The sequence below is a fragment of the Scyliorhinus torazame genome, chromosome 12, assembly GCF_047496885.1.
Source record: "Scyliorhinus torazame isolate Kashiwa2021f chromosome 12, sScyTor2.1, whole genome shotgun sequence".
Lineage (NCBI taxonomy): Eukaryota > Metazoa > Chordata > Chondrichthyes > Carcharhiniformes > Scyliorhinidae > Scyliorhinus > Scyliorhinus torazame.
The window spans coordinates 66399963-66419439 of record NC_092718.1 but is presented as its reverse complement, the minus strand read 5'-3'; the positions used below and the strand labels follow the sequence as shown (position 1 = coordinate 66419439).

The 19477-nt window shown below is 45.0% G+C and overlaps 1 long non-coding RNA gene across 1 annotated transcript; it reads left to right on the top strand.

Moving 5' to 3' along the window:
- The first annotated feature begins 5309 nt into the window (after positions 1–5309).
- LOC140386454 (uncharacterized) lies at positions 5310–14027 on the top strand. Its single transcript, XR_011933621.1, has 2 exons — positions 5310–7874; positions 12103–14027. It is a non-coding gene; the product is annotated as an uncharacterized lncRNA (long non-coding RNA).
- Positions 14028–19477: the final 5450 nt, after the last annotated feature.

Here is a 19477-nt window from a genome sequence, read left to right as displayed (position 1 = left end):
CAGGCAGACACAGGGGGAACATGCAAACTCCACACAGTCACCCAAGGTCGGAATCGAACCCGGGTTCCTGGCACTGTGAGACAGCAGTGCGAACGACTGCACCACCGTGCCGCCTCCACATGATGTATGAAAGATACCACCCATTTTGTGTTTTGTACAACACATATAATCGGTACTTCAGAGGGCATTAATACTCAGCAAGGTGGGGTGGAACTCAAGTCAGCTGTCGATCAGAATGGAAGTGGTAGCAAACTCCTTTGCCCAAACTAGTTACATTTTTATGACAATCCAGAAGCTTTCAGAGTCACTTGTCCCCTGGTGCCAGTCCACAAGTTATCAGACATATTGAATTTAATTTGAAAACTTTTCCACGGTTGGATTTTAACTCTCAACCTTCAGGTTGCCAATCGAATAGCATTACCCATAGTATTAATGTGCACATAATTTAATTCAATAATACTTCAATGACGCTTGTCCAAAGCATATTTATCAAGGCATTAAATATACTAAAGTTTGAAGGAATGCCATAATCTTTGACCCCACAGCTACTTCCAAACTAGTTCCATTATTTAACTTTAAGTAGGAAGTCTCACAACACCAGGCCAAAGTCCAATAGATTTATTTGAAATCACAAGCTCTCGGAGAACCGATCCCCCACCAGGCGAAGTGGAGGCAGCCCCACAGACACAGCTGCAAGACAGTTACAGATCGAACGTGAAGAATGGTTGGAATGCGAGTCCTGAAAGGTAAACAAGTCTTTACAGGGACAAACAGTGCGAGTGGAGCGAGGATCACCACAGGCAATCGAGGCGTGAACTGCTTCAAGTCAGGACAGCCAGTAGGGTTCTGCAAACCAGGGCAGCACCGTGGGGGCCACATGCAACGCGACACGAACCCAAGATCCCGGCAGAGGCCATCCTCTTGCGCGCAGAACCCGGCCACCAGTTTCCGTTCGGTGACACGGACACTGCGCAACAATTGCCAGGCAGGGGTGTTCACTTCCAGTCAGGGAACATTTCAGCAGTCAAGGACATTCGGCCTCCGATCTTCGGGTAAACATTCTCCAAAGTGGCCTTTAAGACACACAAGAATGCAAATCGCCAAGCAGAAACCGGTAGCCAAGTTCTGCACGCATGAGGACGGCCTCAACAGGGATCTCAGGCCCATGCCACATCCCATGCAACCCCCACCATACCGTCCGGGTCTGCAGAATCCCACCAACCGTCCTTTCCCGAAACAATTCACACCTTGACCACCCGCGATTATCTCTCACTCCACTCACACTGCTTGTACCTATAGAGACATGTCTACCTGTAGAGACGTGTTTACCTGTAGAGACGTGTTTACCTGTAGAGAAAAAGTTTACCTGTAGAGAAAATGTTTACCTGTAGACTTGTTTACCTGTAAAAACTCACATTCCAACCATCCTTCACATTCCAATCTGTCACCATCTTGCAATTGTGTCTCTGCCTATATATGCTGTGCCTGTGAACCCATCTCCACTCCACCCGACGAAGGAGCAGCACTCCGACAGCTTGTGATTTCAAACAAACCCGTTGGACTCCAACCTGGTGTTGAGAGACTCCCCACTGTGCCCACCCCAGTTCAGCGCTGGCATTTCCACATCATTAACTTTTTAATGCAGTATTTGTGCTTTCCTCCAATGCTTTCCATTAACAGCTTGGTAGAAGTAATAAAAAGCGGTACATTTTGTTGCAGTTTATATTTGATTTTCAAATGGACGACAAATTAACATACAATTATTTTCTGACAGCTAAATAAAGCACAGAGGAAAAACGGGGTGGTTTGTAAATCCCAAAGCTCAATCTCAACACCCTCATTCCAGGTCACATCACTGCTGAATTCACTTAGAAGTATTCAATGGCATCAATACTCTCATACATAACTCAATAGAAGAGCAAACTACAGAAATATGCAGGCCAAAGAGTTTTTGTATATCAAACATGAAATTTGCCATGACCCAGAGCATTTGGGCAGCATGAGAACATATATTTTTTTTAAGTATTCAAATATTTGCTGAGGTACTCAAGAGTGGTTTCCTGCTGCAGCTTTATTAATACTCCCTCCCTAAGTGCACCGTGGCCTTGCATAGTGGCCTTGCCTGCATCACATGAACGAATTTTAAAAACCACAGCTGAAAATAGATTTATCACCAAAGTAATAACTTGTGTTCAGTGCTCACTCCTCCAACTGTGAGTAACATGGGACAAAATTCTCCCCCAACGGCACGATGTCCGCCGACTGGCGCCAAAAACGGCGCCAATCAGACGGGCATCACGCCGGCCCAAAGGTGCGGAATGCTCCGCATCTTTGGGGGCCGAGCCCCAACATTGAGGGGCTAGGTCGACGCCGGAGGGATTTCTGCCCCGCCAGCTGGCGGAAATGGCATTTGTTGCCCCGCCAGCTGGCGGAAATGGCGTTTGGTGCCCCGCCAGCTGGTGCGGAAATGCGGCGCATGCGCGGGAGCGTCAGTGGCCGCCGACAGTTTCCCGCGCATGCGCAGTGGGGAGAGTCTCTTCCGCCTCCGCCATGGTGGAGGCCGTGGCGGAGGCGGAAGGGAAAGAGTGCCCCCACAGCACAGGCCCACCCGCGGATCGGTGGGCCCCGATCGCGGGCCAGGCCACCGTGGGGGCACCCCCCGGGGTCAGATCGCCCCGCGCCCCCCCCAGGACCCCGGAGCCCGCCCCCGCCACCTGGTCCCGCCGGTAAATACCAGCTTTGATTTACGCCGGCGGGGCAGGCAATTTCTGGGCGGGACTTCGGCCCTCCGGGCCGGAGAATTGAGCGGGGGGTCCCGCCAACCGGCGGGGCCCGATTCCCGCCCCCGCCAATCTCCGGTACCGGAGACTTCGGCGGGGGCGTGGGCGGGATTCACGGCGGCCAACGGCCATTCTCCGACCCGGCGGGGGGTCGGAGAATGACGCCCATGATTTTGAAGAACGAAAATGATTTTTTTTTAAATGCAGAACCATTTACTTGATATTTGGGGCAGCATCATGCTAAATTTAAAAAAATGCAGTATCTAAAAGAAACTCAATTTTAAGAGCTTTCTCAAGGACGAGCCAACAGTGGGAATTAATGAAAAGCCACAACAATGTTAAATTCAATCTGGGGGCATGACCAATTGTAGGGCAGGGCTACAAATGTGTTCTTAAAGTTGTGGTTAAAGGGTTTAAACAGAGAGAAAGAGACTTCAAACTGTCTGCAAAATTACAAAATGGTGCCTAAAATTAAAATCAAAACTGTTCTAAGCAACCATTTCTAATCCTCTTGTGCCTTTCACATAATAAACTTGAGTGTATTCTGTAAAAGTGGTCAACAGATTCAGCAGCCACTACTGCATTCAATTAACAGATTTACTGAATTGACATTATACAAGTATCATTGATGTTAATATATGACTATTAAATGTTGCCAAAAACATCTGAAGTACTTAAATATTCATCACAGAATTCAAGGTACAGTCAAGACAGCAACCATATAATAACTATTCATAGCACCAGGTGCACTCCAATAGTTTTCTTTGAAGTTAGCAAGTGCTGTACCATATGTTTAAGATTTTCAACTTACACTCAGAAATTGGGTCTGCAAAGCAGCTGGGTTATCATAGCAGAAATAACTACCAAAGCTCAGAAAAACACCCAAAGTCTTTGACCCTTAGCTATCCAATAACTACATTCACCAGGTTTGTAAAGTTAAATACAATTAATTTTATGAATACAATAACTATAATTAAATATGCAGCAAATACAGTTATCATTTAATTCCTACCACTCCCTTTAACTTGTCCCCTCCCACCTTCTACATACACATACACACAAGACAAACAAAGGTGGCATGGTGGCTTAGCACTGGGACTACGCTGCTGAGGACCCGGGTTCAAATCCCGGCGCTGGGTCACTGTCCGTGTGAAGTTTGCACATTCTCCCCGTGTCTGTGTGGGTTTCACCCCCACAACCGAAAGATGTGCAGCTTAAGTGGACTGGCCATCCTAAATTGTCCCTTAATTGGAAAAAAAATTATTGAGTACTCTAAATTTATTTTTTAAAAAGACAAACAAACACAGAGGGGAAAAGGGGTGTAAAAATAATAATGAAAGTCTGTAATGATTTTCTCTGTAGATTCGTTAAGGTGTCTGCAGTTTCAGAAATACAGTACCTTTTCTGGTGATAACAAGAGAGAGAGGGAGAGCAACTTCTTCCCCTGAGTGTCCAGGATCCCACTGTCCTTTCCTTGGTTCTCTGAAAATCATCCCACAGGGGTAGGAACCAAGCACCACCTGTTACTGGGCAGAATAATAATAATAATATCGCTTATTGTCACAAGTAGGCTTCAATTAAGTTACTGTGAAAAGCCCCTAGTCGCCACAATCTGGCGTCTGTTCAGGGAGGCCAGTACGGGAATTGAATCTGCACTGCTGGCCTTGTTCTGCATTACAAGGCAGCTGTTTAGCCCACTGTGAATGCGGCCTTTTGGCCAATTCATTGGCCACCAGCCAACCAATCGAACCGAGTCCCACCAATCTCTCGGGTGCCATAAAGTCTGAGTTCCACAGTCCGAAGGCTAGCACAATGTACTGTCTTGTAACCTTTGAGTTCTTCACTTTCTCTGCTCAACTTAAAGATATGTCCATTAAGCACCCATGGATCAAAAATGATAATGGCAAAAATAAACAAATAGGAAATAAGGGAATTGACAGAAAGGACCCTTACATACCTCCCTCCCGAAAAGGAATGAAACGTCAGGGCACAAACATTTCATTATTATATAGCAAGACATAAACCCCAAACATATATTCATTCATCCATCCCCATCATATAAGTTCCCTTCTCAGTCTCCACATTGGTAACTAGTTAGCTCTTAAACCCGTGACAAAGCAGCCGCCATCACATTATCCTTTCTGGGGATGTGTACTGTTTTGCCATTGAACTGATGTAATAATAAACTCCAATGGAATAATCCTGCGTTCCGGGTTTTAAACCTTTCAATAAACGCAGGCGGATTATGGCCCGTATGAACTAAGCTTTGTTTATTTTTTTAAAAAAATTTAAAGTACCCAATAGTTTTTTCCAATTAAGGGCAATTTAGTGTGGCCAATCCACCTATGCTACATATTTTGGTCTGTGGGGGTGAGACCCACGCAAATACGGGGAGAATGTGCAAACTTCACACGGACAGTAGCCCAGGGCCGGGATCGAACCCGGGTCCTCAGCGCCGTGGAAACTTTTTTTTATTGTCATGTGGGACTTCAATGTGCTGAAGGGCTAGTAGCAAGGCTCAGGCTTCCTTTTCAATGGTGGAGTACATTCTATGGCACAGACTTAGTTTTTTTGTAAATCCCACTGGCCTCTCTATACCTGCATTGTACTCTTATGTAGCACTGCCCCTACCCCCAGGTCACTGCCATCTGTGACCATTATGAATGGCCTGAAAAGATCCAGGGTGGCCAGCATCAGTTCGCCCACTAACATGGCACTCAATCTCCCAAACTCTACTTGGCATTTTGTGGAACGCAGCATTTTTGCTTGTTTCTGCAACATTTCGAACATGCACTGCATTTCAGTCGCTAACTGAGCCAGTCTCCATGGTTTTACTCGAGACAGATGTGGCTTTATTGGTTCAGATTTTCCTATGTCCTACTTCATGACTAGTTACCGTACTGCAAATACCTGGTGTTTCCTTACAAATCTGTGTTTATTTTGTCAGTATCTTTATTAGATCTCTCTCTTCTTCTTCTGCGGGTAGGTTTGCATTTTTGGTTTTCGAACTTCCTTTCATATCTTCAAACAGTGCCTTGTTTCCACTCTCTTCTTCAAAATCGAAGACACTTTGTCAGGTTTCTGACTGCCCAAATTGGAGAGGACCCGCTGAATGAGTTTCTTCTCCATTTCTGTCTATTTCCGTCCCTCGTGTAAGGCAGCCAGTCTTTTATAATTGTCCAATAAACGTTCATCCACATTTCGACGATCTTCTACAGCCAAATTACAAGCAGTATTGTCAATGCTGAGGGAAATATTTGGTTTAATCAATAAGCACGTTCAACCCCTCCAGCTTTACATTCTCCCTTTTCCTCCACATGGTTACTTTTAGCGACAAGTAAAGCTGAGGGTTCGGTCTTCGCAGAGTTGGTTGGATTTATATTCACCAGTCTTTGTTTTACAGCTTTTACCTCTTCATCGGCATCTTCGTCGTCACAACATTTATCTCCATTTAGTAATATGGACTGATATAATTAGTGCTTTCCAGATTTCAACTTTCCTTCTTTACCTTCATTCATACCAAGATGAAGCATGTGGCTTGGAGTGTCCATGGTGGATATATTGAATTGAAGAGACATTATTTCATTTCATGGTGGTGGCCTGCAACTACTTTTCATGTTGTTATCTGAATAAAAAGATGGCATATTATTGCTTCCATGAAGATTCTGTTGTTTGTGAAGAAAATGTGGTTGCAGAATCACTGCATGGTTCTTCAACCACCTTCCTCTTCATTTTCAAAAGAAATTGATCACTAATTATTGTGGCAGTCACCACTGTTGTATTATATTGTATGTACTTGTAGAAGCCAGGTATTTCGAATACAACTAGTATAGGTAAAAGATAGCTGTTTAAGCATAAATATTAAGCCCCAGTTTTAAATACCCATTTATACAGCATAATTCACTTTTACTTAGGCCCGTTGTTCTGGCAAATGCATATTTTCAAAGTCAGTGTGACGTTAAAACAGCACAGTTGCAAGACAATTTGACACTGCTTGTGCTAATTGTCAAGGACAAGGACTGAATACCGTAGCAACATGAAGGCACCATTGTTCACAATGCAGATAACAGCTAAGTCAGAAAAGCTAATGTTGCACATTGAAGATGGATGGCTTGCCATCAAATCAAATGTGTTTGAGTCTAACCCAAACCAATTAGGATTATATTGGGGTGTGATTAGATGACTTAAGACAGACATGAAAGTGTATAACTGAAAAGTTTCCGCCCGCCATTTGAGAGTCTTTCTGTAGTGTCTTTGTGTTGTCTGTCCTTAATTGCTGTCTTTAATTCTTTGTGTCTTTCTGTTAGTCTTTGTGTTGTGTTGTATTGTCTGTTCTTTAATAGTTGTCTTTTTCGGGTGTTAGTTTTGTCCTTAATAGTCTTTCTGTTAGTTTGTTTTTAGTTGTCTTTTCCAGGGTGTTAGTCTGTGTCAGTGATGTAGTGTACTTTTGTACTTTGAGTTTGAGTTTAGCTGAAGATTAGCTCTCTCTCTCTCTTCATGTTTCATTTCCAGACTTTGACCTTTTAAAAGTTACTTTCGAGCTGTCTGCCGAAGCAAAAAAGATAATGTCTGTAATTCTCTGAAAGCTTCGAATTGTCTACAAATTGCATTTTAAATGACTTTCAAATTGTAATCAAGCAACGACAAATAAAACAATTCTTTTTGGCACCTGAGAAGTTTTAACTGCAAATTTCTGCTGAGTCCCAGTATTCGCAAAGTGCTACTGGTAACCGAATAGTGGAAATGATATAAATTCCTTCAACTTTACACAGTCGAATAATATTAGGAATCCAACAACTTGGCATAGTCCAGAAATATTAAATCTTACAACTTGTCGTATTGCGCCAGGACTTTGATTCATCAACTAAGCTTCCCCCCAACTTGGCGTAGTTCGGCAAGTTAAGATCCCTTCAAATTAAAGATTTCAACATTGGCGTAGTCAGGCAGGAGGGGAGCAGTGCTGAATGACCTTCGGAGGCCCAGGTGACGACGGAAAGCTTCGAAGATAATCGGAGGAGGTCCGGAACCTTCGGGAAGCTTCGGAGATAATCGGAGGAGGCCCAGAAGACAGCCGGAACCCACGGCTAGACTAGGGTAAGAAATATCTTTTTCACCCATTAAAAGTCTTAAAGCCGCATCAATCAGTACTTCGACCCTTGAAAAGAACATTTTTTATAGACTGTGTTAAATAAATCAAGTGCCAGTCGTTGAGACTAACGTAGACGTGGCTGGAAGATTAGTCACTGCAGTAACTAAAATAAAACGGGACTGAAAAAAAAATAGTCACAGCAGTCAACGATCAAGAACATTTATGGCTGATCCAAATCAACGTGTAGATTCAGAGCCTTTAGCAGGCAGAAAATTACTCCCCACTACATCCAAGGGGGGTACTGGAATACCAGATGTTTCTGTTGAAGATATGTTGGGGGATTGTAGATCTTTCACTCGTAGACAATTTAACCTATGTGAAACCTCAAAAAGAATTGAATCAAAGTATGATATCCCCAGTGGTCCTTCAATAATATCAAGAGAGCATGGGAAAAATGCACACGATTACATGGTGCAGAGCGTGTAAAATGGTCCCTGGTAATTACGGGACAGATACACAGTCAGCAAGAGATCATTGTTAAAAATAAAAGTGATCATCAGCTTCAGTCCACTAAAGACCAACTAATTGCAGTTGTTGAAGATTTGCGAGATGCAAAATCCAAACTTGAGCATTATGATGAAATTAAAACAGATTTGCAAGATGCAAAATCCAAACTTGAGCAATATGATGAAATCAAAACAGATTTGCAAGTTGCAAAATCCAAACTTGAGCATTATGATGAAATTAGAACAGATTTGCAAAATAAAACCTCTGAACTCCAGCAGTTATCTGTTCAAATCGCAGAATTTCAAAATCAAGTTTTTAAAGTGGAGTCAGAATTCCAAAATCAAGTTTTTGAAGTGGAGTCAAAATACTAACAGTTGCAATTAAATACTGAGCGAAGTGATGATGAGTATAGGTCCACTAAAAACCAACTAATTGCAGTTGTTGAAGATTTGCAAGATGCAAAATCCAAACCTGAGCATTATGATGAAATTAAAACAGATTTGCAAGTTGCAAAATCCAAACTTGAGCATTATGATGAAATTAGAACAGATTTGCAAAATAAAACCTCTGAACTCCAGCAGTTATCTGTTCAAATCGCAGAATTTCAAAATCAAGTTTTTAAAGTGGAGTCAGAATTCCAAAATCAAGTTTTTGAAGTGGAGTCAAAATACTAACAGTTGCAATTAAATACTGAGCGAAGTGATGATGAGTATAGGTCCACTAAAAACCAACTAATTGCAGTTGTTGAAGATTTGCAAGATGCAAAATCCAAACCTGAGCATTATGATGAAATTAAAACAGATTTGCAAGTTGCAAAATCCAAACTTGAGCATTATGATGAAATTAAAACAGAATTGCGAGATGCAAAATCCAAACTTGAGACAGATTTGCAAAACAAAACCTCTGAACTCCAGCAGTTATCTTTTCAAATAACAGAATTCCAAAATCAAGTTTTTGAAGTGGAGTCAAAATACCGACAATTGCAATTAAAAACTGAGCGAATTGAACTTGAAAATTGCAAGTTAATGAAAGAAAGATGTGTTTTAGAAAGAGATATAAACAACGTAACTGAACACTGCAATTCTTTGACAAACAGGCTTTCTGTGCAGAAAATTGAACAAACTCAGAAAGCAGCCCAAGCACCCCACCTAGTGGCACAATCGGCAATTGCGCAGCCGAGATCAATTGTCAAGAATAAATTAGTAACTTTGTCAGATGAATCAGACGAAGATAGTGTTCGTAAAATGCAAAATACTAAATTAATTTGACTAGCCCCTTTAAAACGCAAACGGGTTAGAGTTGGAAGCAAAAAAATAGAAGATGGTGAAACTATCACTAGAAACATATTTGACCACCAATGGGTTCATGAACAAATTGATCCTTCGAAAATTGACGAATGGTCCAAAGATCTTCCACACCCTAAAAAGGGTGGTATGACCACATGGGATGGAATTCACAGATTACAAGCCATTTACAGTCTCCACCCATTTGATGGAGTACAAATTCTGACTATCATGCTAGGTACTCGTGTAATTTCAACCCTTAGAAATGAAGTAGACGTTGCCCTTGGAGACGATTTGCAAAATTTAGAAGCTGGTTGGCTAGCAATCAAGAGTTGGCTGTTAAAATTTCGCCCCCCAAGGACCAATTGGTCTAAGATCACATCTTGCATTCAAAAAAATAATGAAGATATTCAGGATTTTGAGGAAAGATTTTTACATACTTGGATGGAATATTCAGGGATGACACTCGACCAGGAAAATGACACATGGGATGCAAGCACTTTAAGTCCATTAAAAACAGCTTTTATAGCCGGTGATAAACCTGAAGTTTCTGCTGCCTTGAATTTGGTTTTACTTGCTTGGGCCACAGCTGGCACATACCGAGTCATAGTTGACCGGTGCATTCAGATAGATCGTGGTTTGCACAATCAGGCAACTCTTAACACTGCAGCTGCTTAAATGCAGCCTATTGCTCAAATCCAGCCCATGTTACCTGCTGCTCCAGCGGTGTCTGTTGCAGCACCTGCAGGAATATCAGCAGTAACTACAATTTCACCACCATCGCCAGGGCAAACATGTACCCTTGCTCCATTAAAATCATGTAAGAAAATACCACTATGTCTTTTCTGTGGTAGAGTAGGACACTGGATGGCAAAATGCTATCATAAACAACGGATGGATTCAAGAGATGATAATGAAGTAGACAATGTTCACTACAATACATCTCCACCTCGTGGTCAACCATGTAATGACGATTTGGAGTTGGGGACCAAGTGCAATGTGTCAAAGTTTGCAGACGACACTAAGATGAGTGGTAAAGCAAAAAGTGCAGAGGATACCGGAAGTCTGCAGAAGGATTTGGATAGGTTAGGTGAATGGGCTAGGGTCTGGCAGATGGAATTCAATGTTGCCAAGTGTGAGGCTTTCCATTTTGGGAGGAATAACAGCAGAATGGATTATTATTTAAACAGTAAGATGTTAAAACATGCTGCTGTGCAGAGGGACCTGGGTGTGCTGGTGCACGAGTCGCAAAAAGTTGGTGTGCAGGTGCAACAGGTGATTAAGAAGTCTAATCGAGTTTTGTCTTTCATTGCTAGAGGGATGGAGTTCAAGACTAGGGAGGTTATGCTGCAATTGTATAGGGTGTTGGTGAGGCCGCATCTGGAGTATTGTATTCAGTTTTGGTCTCCTTACCTGAGAAAGGACATATTGGCACTGGAGGGAGTGCAGAGGAGATTCACTAGGTTGATCCCAGAGTTGAGGGGATTAGATTATGACGAGAGGTTGAGTAGACTGGGACTGTACTCATTGGAGTTTAGAAGGATGCGGGGGGGATCTTATTGAAACATATAAAATTATGAAGGGAATAGATAGGATAGATGCGGGCAGGTTGTTTCCACTGGTCGGGGAAAGCAGAACTAGGGGGCATAGCCTCAAAATAAGGGGAAGTAGATTTAGGACGGAGTGTAGGAGGAACTTCTTCACCCAAAGGGTTGTGAATCTCTGGAATTCCTTGCCCAGTGAAGCAGTTGAGGCTCCTTCTTTAAACGTTTTTAAGAAAAAGATAGATACCTTTCTAAAGAATAAAGGGATTCGGGGATATGGTGTACGGGCCGGAGAGTGGAGCTGAGTCCACAAAGATCAGCCATGATCTCATTAAATGGCGGAGCAGGCTCGAGGGGCCAGATGGCCTACTCCTATTCCTAGTTCTTATGTTCTTATGTAACACGTACCAACAAGACACACCCAGTATGGCTTCTGGTCAGCAACACTGGCTAAGCAACTACAACCATGGTTTTCTTTTACAGTTAATCAACAACAGTATCATAATAGCCCAACTGTTTACCACATGGCTTTACTGAATCATCTCAGGCAACTGCCTGTTCGGCCTTCCACCATTATTCAATATGAAGATGATGTTCTGATAACCTCCATCAATAAAGATGATCATGACAAAGATTTACAGATGGTCTTGAACCACCTCAGTACTAACAGTCACAAAGCTAGCTTTCACAAAGCACAAATTGCCCAGAAAGATGTTTACTTGGGACAGAACATTTCCAAACGAAAAAGGGAACTTACTCAGAACAGAACGGCTGCCATCAAAGCAGCTAAAGAAACCTCAATGTATCGCTAAAAAGTTGCCAAGAACTGTCAACTTAAGAAAACTGTCATTATTCTGAACGTTGCTTTATTAATTGAAGAAATTAACATATCTTGTTAGCTGTGTTTCCTTCAACAGAATCGACAAATTCATCTACAGAAAATCAAGATACAGCGCAAGATTGGTTTAGTTATATATTTAATAAGTTATTGTATTTGATATTTTAAAATAAATGTTTAAAATTAGCCTGGAAATTAAAACTTCAAACAATGTGGAAGCTGGTTTTTAAAAAAACAAAAAAAAGCTTTGATTAAAAGCCAAAAGAACAGATCGTTCAAAGACATTTGATAACGGGAATTTGGCAGCAATCCAACTTTTACTCCCAGTCCATTTGAGTGACAAAAAAAAAGTTTAGAAATGCGAATGGTATCATTAAAGCTATACGCCTATTTTTTGTCTCTGTAAGAAAATTAACACTTTCAACAAGCATTTGTGCATAATCCAGAGGATGTCAATTTTGATAATCATTTTACCATTTATTACTAGATCATATGTTCAACTTTCATTGTATAATCATTTTATTTGTATACATGAAGTTATTATTAATTGTTTATTGCTGAATTATGTAATCATGATATCAATTTTCAATCAGTATATCAATGTTAAGATCTGTAAAATGTTAACCGTAGTATTACAAAATCGAATGGCTCTTGACTATGTGCTAGCTGAAAAAGGTGGCACCTGCGCCCTGATTGGTGCAGAGTGTTGCACTTTCATTCCCGATAACTCTAAAGAAGTTAAAGATTTGGCATTACATATCCAAAAAGAAATCAAAAAACTTGATCCACCCCAATTTATCTCTCTCTGGGATAAGATTTGTGGGTGGTTTGGACACACTGGAATGTCCAGAATAAGAATAATCCTATTCTCCTGTGTAGCTGTATTCATCATTTACATAACATACCAATGTGATCAAATTTGATTAATTTATTAATTATAATAATTATTTTGAAATGCCTGTTGCAATGTTAAGTGTCCATTCTATTGTTTAAAACTGTAATGACAATATGAATGAGTTATTCTTTGCGCTTTTACCTATCCTATCACATTAATGATGTATTTTATCTTCTGGTGACATATCTCACTTAATTTTTCGATTTATCAAAGGGCCGACTGTAGAAGCCAGGTATTTCGAATACAACTAGTATAGGTAAAAGATAGCTGTTTAAGCATAAATATTAAGCCCCAGTTTTAAATACCCATTTATACAGCATAATTCACTTTTACTGAGGTCCGTTGTTCTGGCAAATGCATATTTTCAAAGTCAGTGTGACATTAAAACAGCACAGTTGCAAGACAATTTGACACTGCTTGTGCTAATTGTCAAGGACAAGGACTGAATACCGTAGCAACATGAAGGCACCATTGTTCACAATGCAGATAACAGCTAAGTCAGAAAAGCTAATGTTGCACATTGAAGATGGATGGCTTGCCATCAAATCAAATGTGTTTGAGTCTAACCCAAACCAATTAGGATTATATTGGGGTGTGATTAGATGACTTAAGACAGACATGAAAGTGTATAACTGAAAAGTTTCCGCCCGCCATTTGAGAGTCTTTCTGTAGTGTCTTTGTGTTGTCTGTCCTTAATTGCTGTCTTTAATTCTTTGTGTCTTTCTGTTAGTCTTTGTGTTGTGTTGTATTGTCTGTTCTTTAATAGTTGTCTTTTTCGGGTGTTAGTTTTGTCCTTAATAGTCTTTCTGTTAGTTTGTTTTTAGTTGTCTTTTCCAGGGTGTTAGTCTGTGTCAGTGATGTAGTGTACTTTTGTACTTTGAGTTTGAGTTTAGCTGAAGATTAGCTCTCTCTCTCTCTTCATGTTTCATTTCCAGACTTTGACCTTTTAAAAGTTACTTTCGAGCTGTCTGCCGAAGCAAAAAAGATAATGTCTGTAATTCTCTGAAAGCTTCGAATTGTCTACAAATTGCATTTTAAATGACTTTCAAATTGTAATCAAGCAACGACAAATAAAACAATTCTTTTTGGCACCTGAGAAGTTTTAACTGCAAATTTCTGCTGAGTCCCAGTATTCGCAAAGTACTACTGGTAACCGAATAGTGGAAATGATGTAAATTCCTTCAACTTTACACAGTCGAATAATACTAGGAATCCAAAAACTTGGCATAGTCCAGAAATATTACAAATCTTACAACTTGTCGTATTGCGCCAGGACTTTGATTCATCAACTAAGCTTCCCCCAACTTGGCGTAGTTCGGCAGGTTAAGATCCTATCAATTACAGATTCCAACAGTACTGCATTGCATATGAGAGTATTACGGTTAGGCCCCTGTACTACAGGTACGGAGTAGATCCCTGCCTGCTGGCTCCGCCCAGTAGGCGGAGTATAAATGTGTGTGCTCTCCGAACGGCAGCCATTTTGGCAGCTGCTGTAGGAGGCCACACATCTCTGTGTAATAAAGCCTCGATTACTCTCTACTCTCGTCTCGTCGTAATTGATTGTGCATCAATTTATTACACAGAGATTTTACAAAGTTGGATCTCCGCATCAAGCCGGATCGCCTGCAGCTGCATCCTCAAGCAGACAACGCCAAAAAGGACTTGGCACATTGGCTAGCTTGCTTTGAAGCATACATCGGATCTGCAACAGACCCAATCCCAGAGGCACAGAAGCTCCAGATTCTGTACACGCGGCTGAGCTCCAATGGCTTTCCCCTCATCCAGGATGTGCCTACCTACGAAGAGGCCATGGTGCTACTGAAGGAGAACTACGCTCAGCAGACCAACAAGATCTACGCCAGGCACCTCCTGTCCACGCAGCACCAACTTCCCGGTGAGTGTGTGGAAGATTTCTGGCGTGCCCTGCTCACCCTGGTGAGAGACTGTGACTGCCAGGCCGTTTCGGCCGCTGAACATTCTAACCTGCGAATGAGAGAGGCGTTCATTACAGGCATAGGGTCGGCCTACATCTGCCAGCGCCTCTTAGAAGGGGTTACGCTTGACCTCACGGCGACCAAGAAACTAGCGCTCTCGCTCACAGTCGCCTCACACAACGTTCAGGCGTATGCCCCAGACCGCATGGTTCACTCCTCCTGGGCATCGTGGACCCCACAAGCGGCCACCCCATCGTGGAACCCAGCAGCGACCGCCCCCAGCCAAAGCCCATGCCTGCGCCGCGCGGCAGCCAACCAACCCCGGGGGACCCAGGTGCTACTTCTGCGGACAGACAAAACACCCCCGGCAGCGCTGCCCGGCGCGGAGCGCGCTCTGCAAGGCCTGCGGCAAGAAAGGACATTTCACTGCAGTGTGCCAGGCCTGCACAATCTCTGCTATTGTCCCTGCACCCCCATGTTAGGCCAGTGGGTGCCGCCATCTTCCTTGCCTCAGACCACGTGCAGTCCGTGGGTGCCGCCATCTTGCTTGCTTCACAACCAATGGGCGGAGCCATCTTGCCTGTCCCAGGACATCTGCGGCCTGAGGGCACCGCCATCTTGCCTGCCTCAGGACACGTGCAGCCCGTGGGTGCCGCCATCTTACCCGCCTCAGGACCCCTGCCCGTTGGGCACCTCATCGGGCTGCTCATCGCCTGCAACCGCTGATGACCAGCCGCGTCTCGCCTCCATCACGATCGACCAGTACCGACCGCACAACCTTGCGACCGCGCCGACAAAGGTGAAGGTCGACGGTAATGAGATATCCTGCCTTCTGGACTCCGGGAGCACTGAGAGCTTCATCCATCCCGATACGGTAAGGCGCTGCTCCCTCGCGGTACACCCCATTAACCAAAGAATCTCTCTGGCCTCCGGTTACCACTCCGTGGCAATCCGGGGGTACTGCATCGCCACCCTCACCATCCAGTGCGTAGAGTTCAGTGACTTCCGGCTCTACGTACTCCCCAACCTCTGCGCTGCCTTGCTACTCGGCCTGGACTTCCAGTGCAACCTCCAGAGCCCAACCCTGAAATTTGGCGGGCCCCCACCACCCCTTACTGTATGCGGCCTCACGGCCCTTAAGGTCGACCCGCCTTCTGTATTTGCAAACCTCACCGCGGATTGCAAACCTGTCACCACCAGGAGCAGACAGTACAGCGCCCAGGACAGGACCTTCATCAGGTCTGAGGCCAGCGGTTGCTGTGGGAAGGTATCATCGAGGCCAGCAACAGCCCCTAGAGAGCCCAAGTGATAGAGGTGAAAACGGGGGAGAAAAACAGGATGGTCATTGACTGCAGTCAGACCATCAATCAGTACAAGCAGCCCTACGCATACCCCCTCCCACGCATATCTGATATGGTCAATCAGATTGCACATTACCGGGTCTTCTCGACAGTGGACCTGAAATCTGCCTACCGCCAGCTCCCCATTCGCAAGGCGGACTGCCCGTACACCGCGTTTGAAGCGGACGGCCGCCTTTACCATTTCCTTAGGGTTCCCTTTGGCGTCACCAACGGGAGATGGACCGAATGGTTGACCGGTCCGGACTGCAGGCCACTTTCCCATACCTGGATAATGTCGCCATCTGCACGCTAACCTTTCCAAATTTCTCCACACCGCCAAACTCCTCAACCTAACCTACAACAAGGAGAAGTGTGTGTTCAGCACAAACCGATTAGCCATCCTCGGCTATGTGGTTCAGAACGGAGTTCTAGGGCCTGACCCCGATCGCATGCGCCCTCTCATGGATCTCCGCCTTCCCCACTGCCCCAAGGCCCTCAAACGATGCCTGGGGTTCTTTTCGTACTGCGCCCAGTGGGTCCCTAACTATGCGGACAAGGCCTTCCCACTCATCCACTCCACCGGTTTCCCACTGACGGCCAAGGCTCACCAGGCCTTCAACCGTATCAAGGCCGACATCGCCAAGGCCGCGATGCACGCAGTCGACGAGATGCTCTTCTTCCAAGTCGAGAGCAATGCATCTGACGTCGCTCTGGCCGCCACCCTCAACCAAGCAGGCAGGCCCGTGGCATTCTTTTCCCGCACCCTCCATGCCTCCAAAATTCGGCACTCCTCCTTCGAAAAGGAGGCCCAAGCTATTGTTGAAGCTGTGCGGCACTGGAGGCATTACCTGGCCGTCAGGAGATTCACTCTCCTCACAGACAAATAGTCGGTTGCCTTCATGTTTAACAACACACAGTGGGGTAAGATCAATAATGTTAAGGTCTTGCGGTGGAGGATCGAGCTCTCTGTGGTAGTCTGTATTAGGGGTATTACGGTACCTAGGTTGAGGCTGTAAGATCATTGGTGTGGGAGGTACCTGAGACAGGAAGATCATTGGTGAAGCCTGCCTGCTGGTTCCACCCAGTAAGGCGGAGTATCAGAGTCTGTGTCGCCCTAGCAGCTGCATTCTATATCTGCGCTGCTGGGGAAAACATCTAGTCCAATAAAGCCTTCAATTGTCATCCAATCTCGCTTCTGGAGTCATTGATCGAGCATCACTCTCCACCTTTAATTACGAGATTTTGTATCGCCCCAGTAAGCTCAATGAGCCCCCTGATGCCCTGTCCCGCGGTACATGTGCCAGCGCAGAAGTGGACCGACTCCGGACCCTGCACGACGATCTCTGTCCCCCAGGGGTTACCCGCTTTTATCACTTCATTAAGTTCCGCAATCTGCCCTACTCCATCGAGGAAGTCAGGGCGATCACCAGAGACTGCCAGGTCTGCGTGGTGTGTAAACCGCACGCAGTCTGGTGAAGGCCTCCCGCCCCTTTGAACGCCTCAGCCTGGACTTCAAAGGGCCCCTCCCCTCCACCGACCGCAACACGTATTTTCTCAATGTGGTCGATGAATATTCCAGATTCCCCTTCGCCATCTCATGCCCCGAGATGACGTCTGCCACTGTCATCAAAGCCCTCAACACCATCTTCGCTCTGTTCGGTTTCCCTGCCTATGTCCACAGCGACCGGGGATCTTCATTTATGAGCGATGAGCTGCGCCAGTACCTGTTCAACAGGGGCATTGCCTCGAGCAGGACGACCAGCTACAACCCCCGGGGAAATGGGCAGGTGGAGCGTGAGAGTGGGACAGTCTGGAAAGCCATCCAGCTGGCCCTACGGTCCAGAAATCTCCTGGCCTCCCGCTGGTAGGAGGTCCTCCCCAACGCACCTCACTCCATTCGGTCGCTCCTGTGCACGGCGACTAATGAAACCCCCCATGAACGTCTCCTTGCCTTCCCCAGGATGTCCATCTCTGGGGTTTCACTCCCAACGTGGCTGTCAGCTCCAGGACCCATTCTCCTCCGCAAGCACGTGCGGCTCCACAGCTACTCCACGCAAACCCGCAGTACGCCTGCATAGCGTACCCCGACGACCGCCAAGACACAGTCTCCCTCAGGGACCTGGCACCAGCTGGGTCCCCACACCCCCCCCTCTGCCCCGGCGCCACCCTCCCTTCCCCCACCACAGCCCTCGCTCCAGGACAATCTGTCCTCCCCTTGGTCCCACCCGGGGATGAAGAGGATGTTGACACGCTCCCGGAGTCACCGACGACCGAGCCGATGCCTGACTCACCACCAGCACTGCGGCGCTCTCAACGACGGATCAAGGCGCCCGACCGTCTAAATTTGTAACCTTCTCTGAAATTTCAATGACAACTTAATGACAATTCAATGACAATGACAATGTAAATAGTTTTCCACCACCCCCGCTGGACTCATTTTTAACAGGAGTTGAATGTGGTAGTCACCACTGTTGTATTATATTGTATATACTGCACAGCATACAAGGGTATTACGGTAAGGCCCCTGTACTACAGGTACGGGGTTCCATCCCTGTCTGCTGGCTCCGCCCAGTAGGCGGAGTATAAATGTGTGTGCTCTCCGAACGGCAGCCATTTCGGCAGCAGCTGCAGGAGGCCACACATCTCTGTGGAATAAAGCCTCGATTACTCTCTACTCTCGTCTCGTCGTAATTGATAGTTAATCAATTATTTAATCTCCTTTGCTATTTGCTTCCTTTACCTTGAAGAGGCACTGTGGGACAGGAAGTGAGTTAAGTGCCAAAAAGTCTGAGTTCTGAGGTTCGAAGGCTAGCACAGTGTATGTACTATGTTGTAACATTTGATCTCCTAACTTCCCCTACTTGACTTAAAGATGCATGTCCATTAAGCATCCATGGATCAAAATGATAACGGCAAGAATAAAGAACTGAGAAATAAGGGAATCAATGGGGAGGGCTCTTTCAGTGGGAAATACACCTGTGGTCAGGGTAATATACCCAGAGAAGAGGGGCTGGAAAAATACATCTGGAGGTGCGATAAACCCCAGGGCGCTGGGGGAAGATATACCCAAGGGGAAGAAGATACACCCGGGAGGGGGGGGATCAAGTACAGGAGTGTTACAGTTGAGATTGGCAGGGTGATACACCTGGGTGGTGGGGGGCTGTTTAGTGTGTAGAGATGCGCTGACACCCGGGGGAGGATATACAAATGGAAGTGGGGACATAGATCCAGTGAGAATACACCTGAACGGGCAGACACACCAGATGT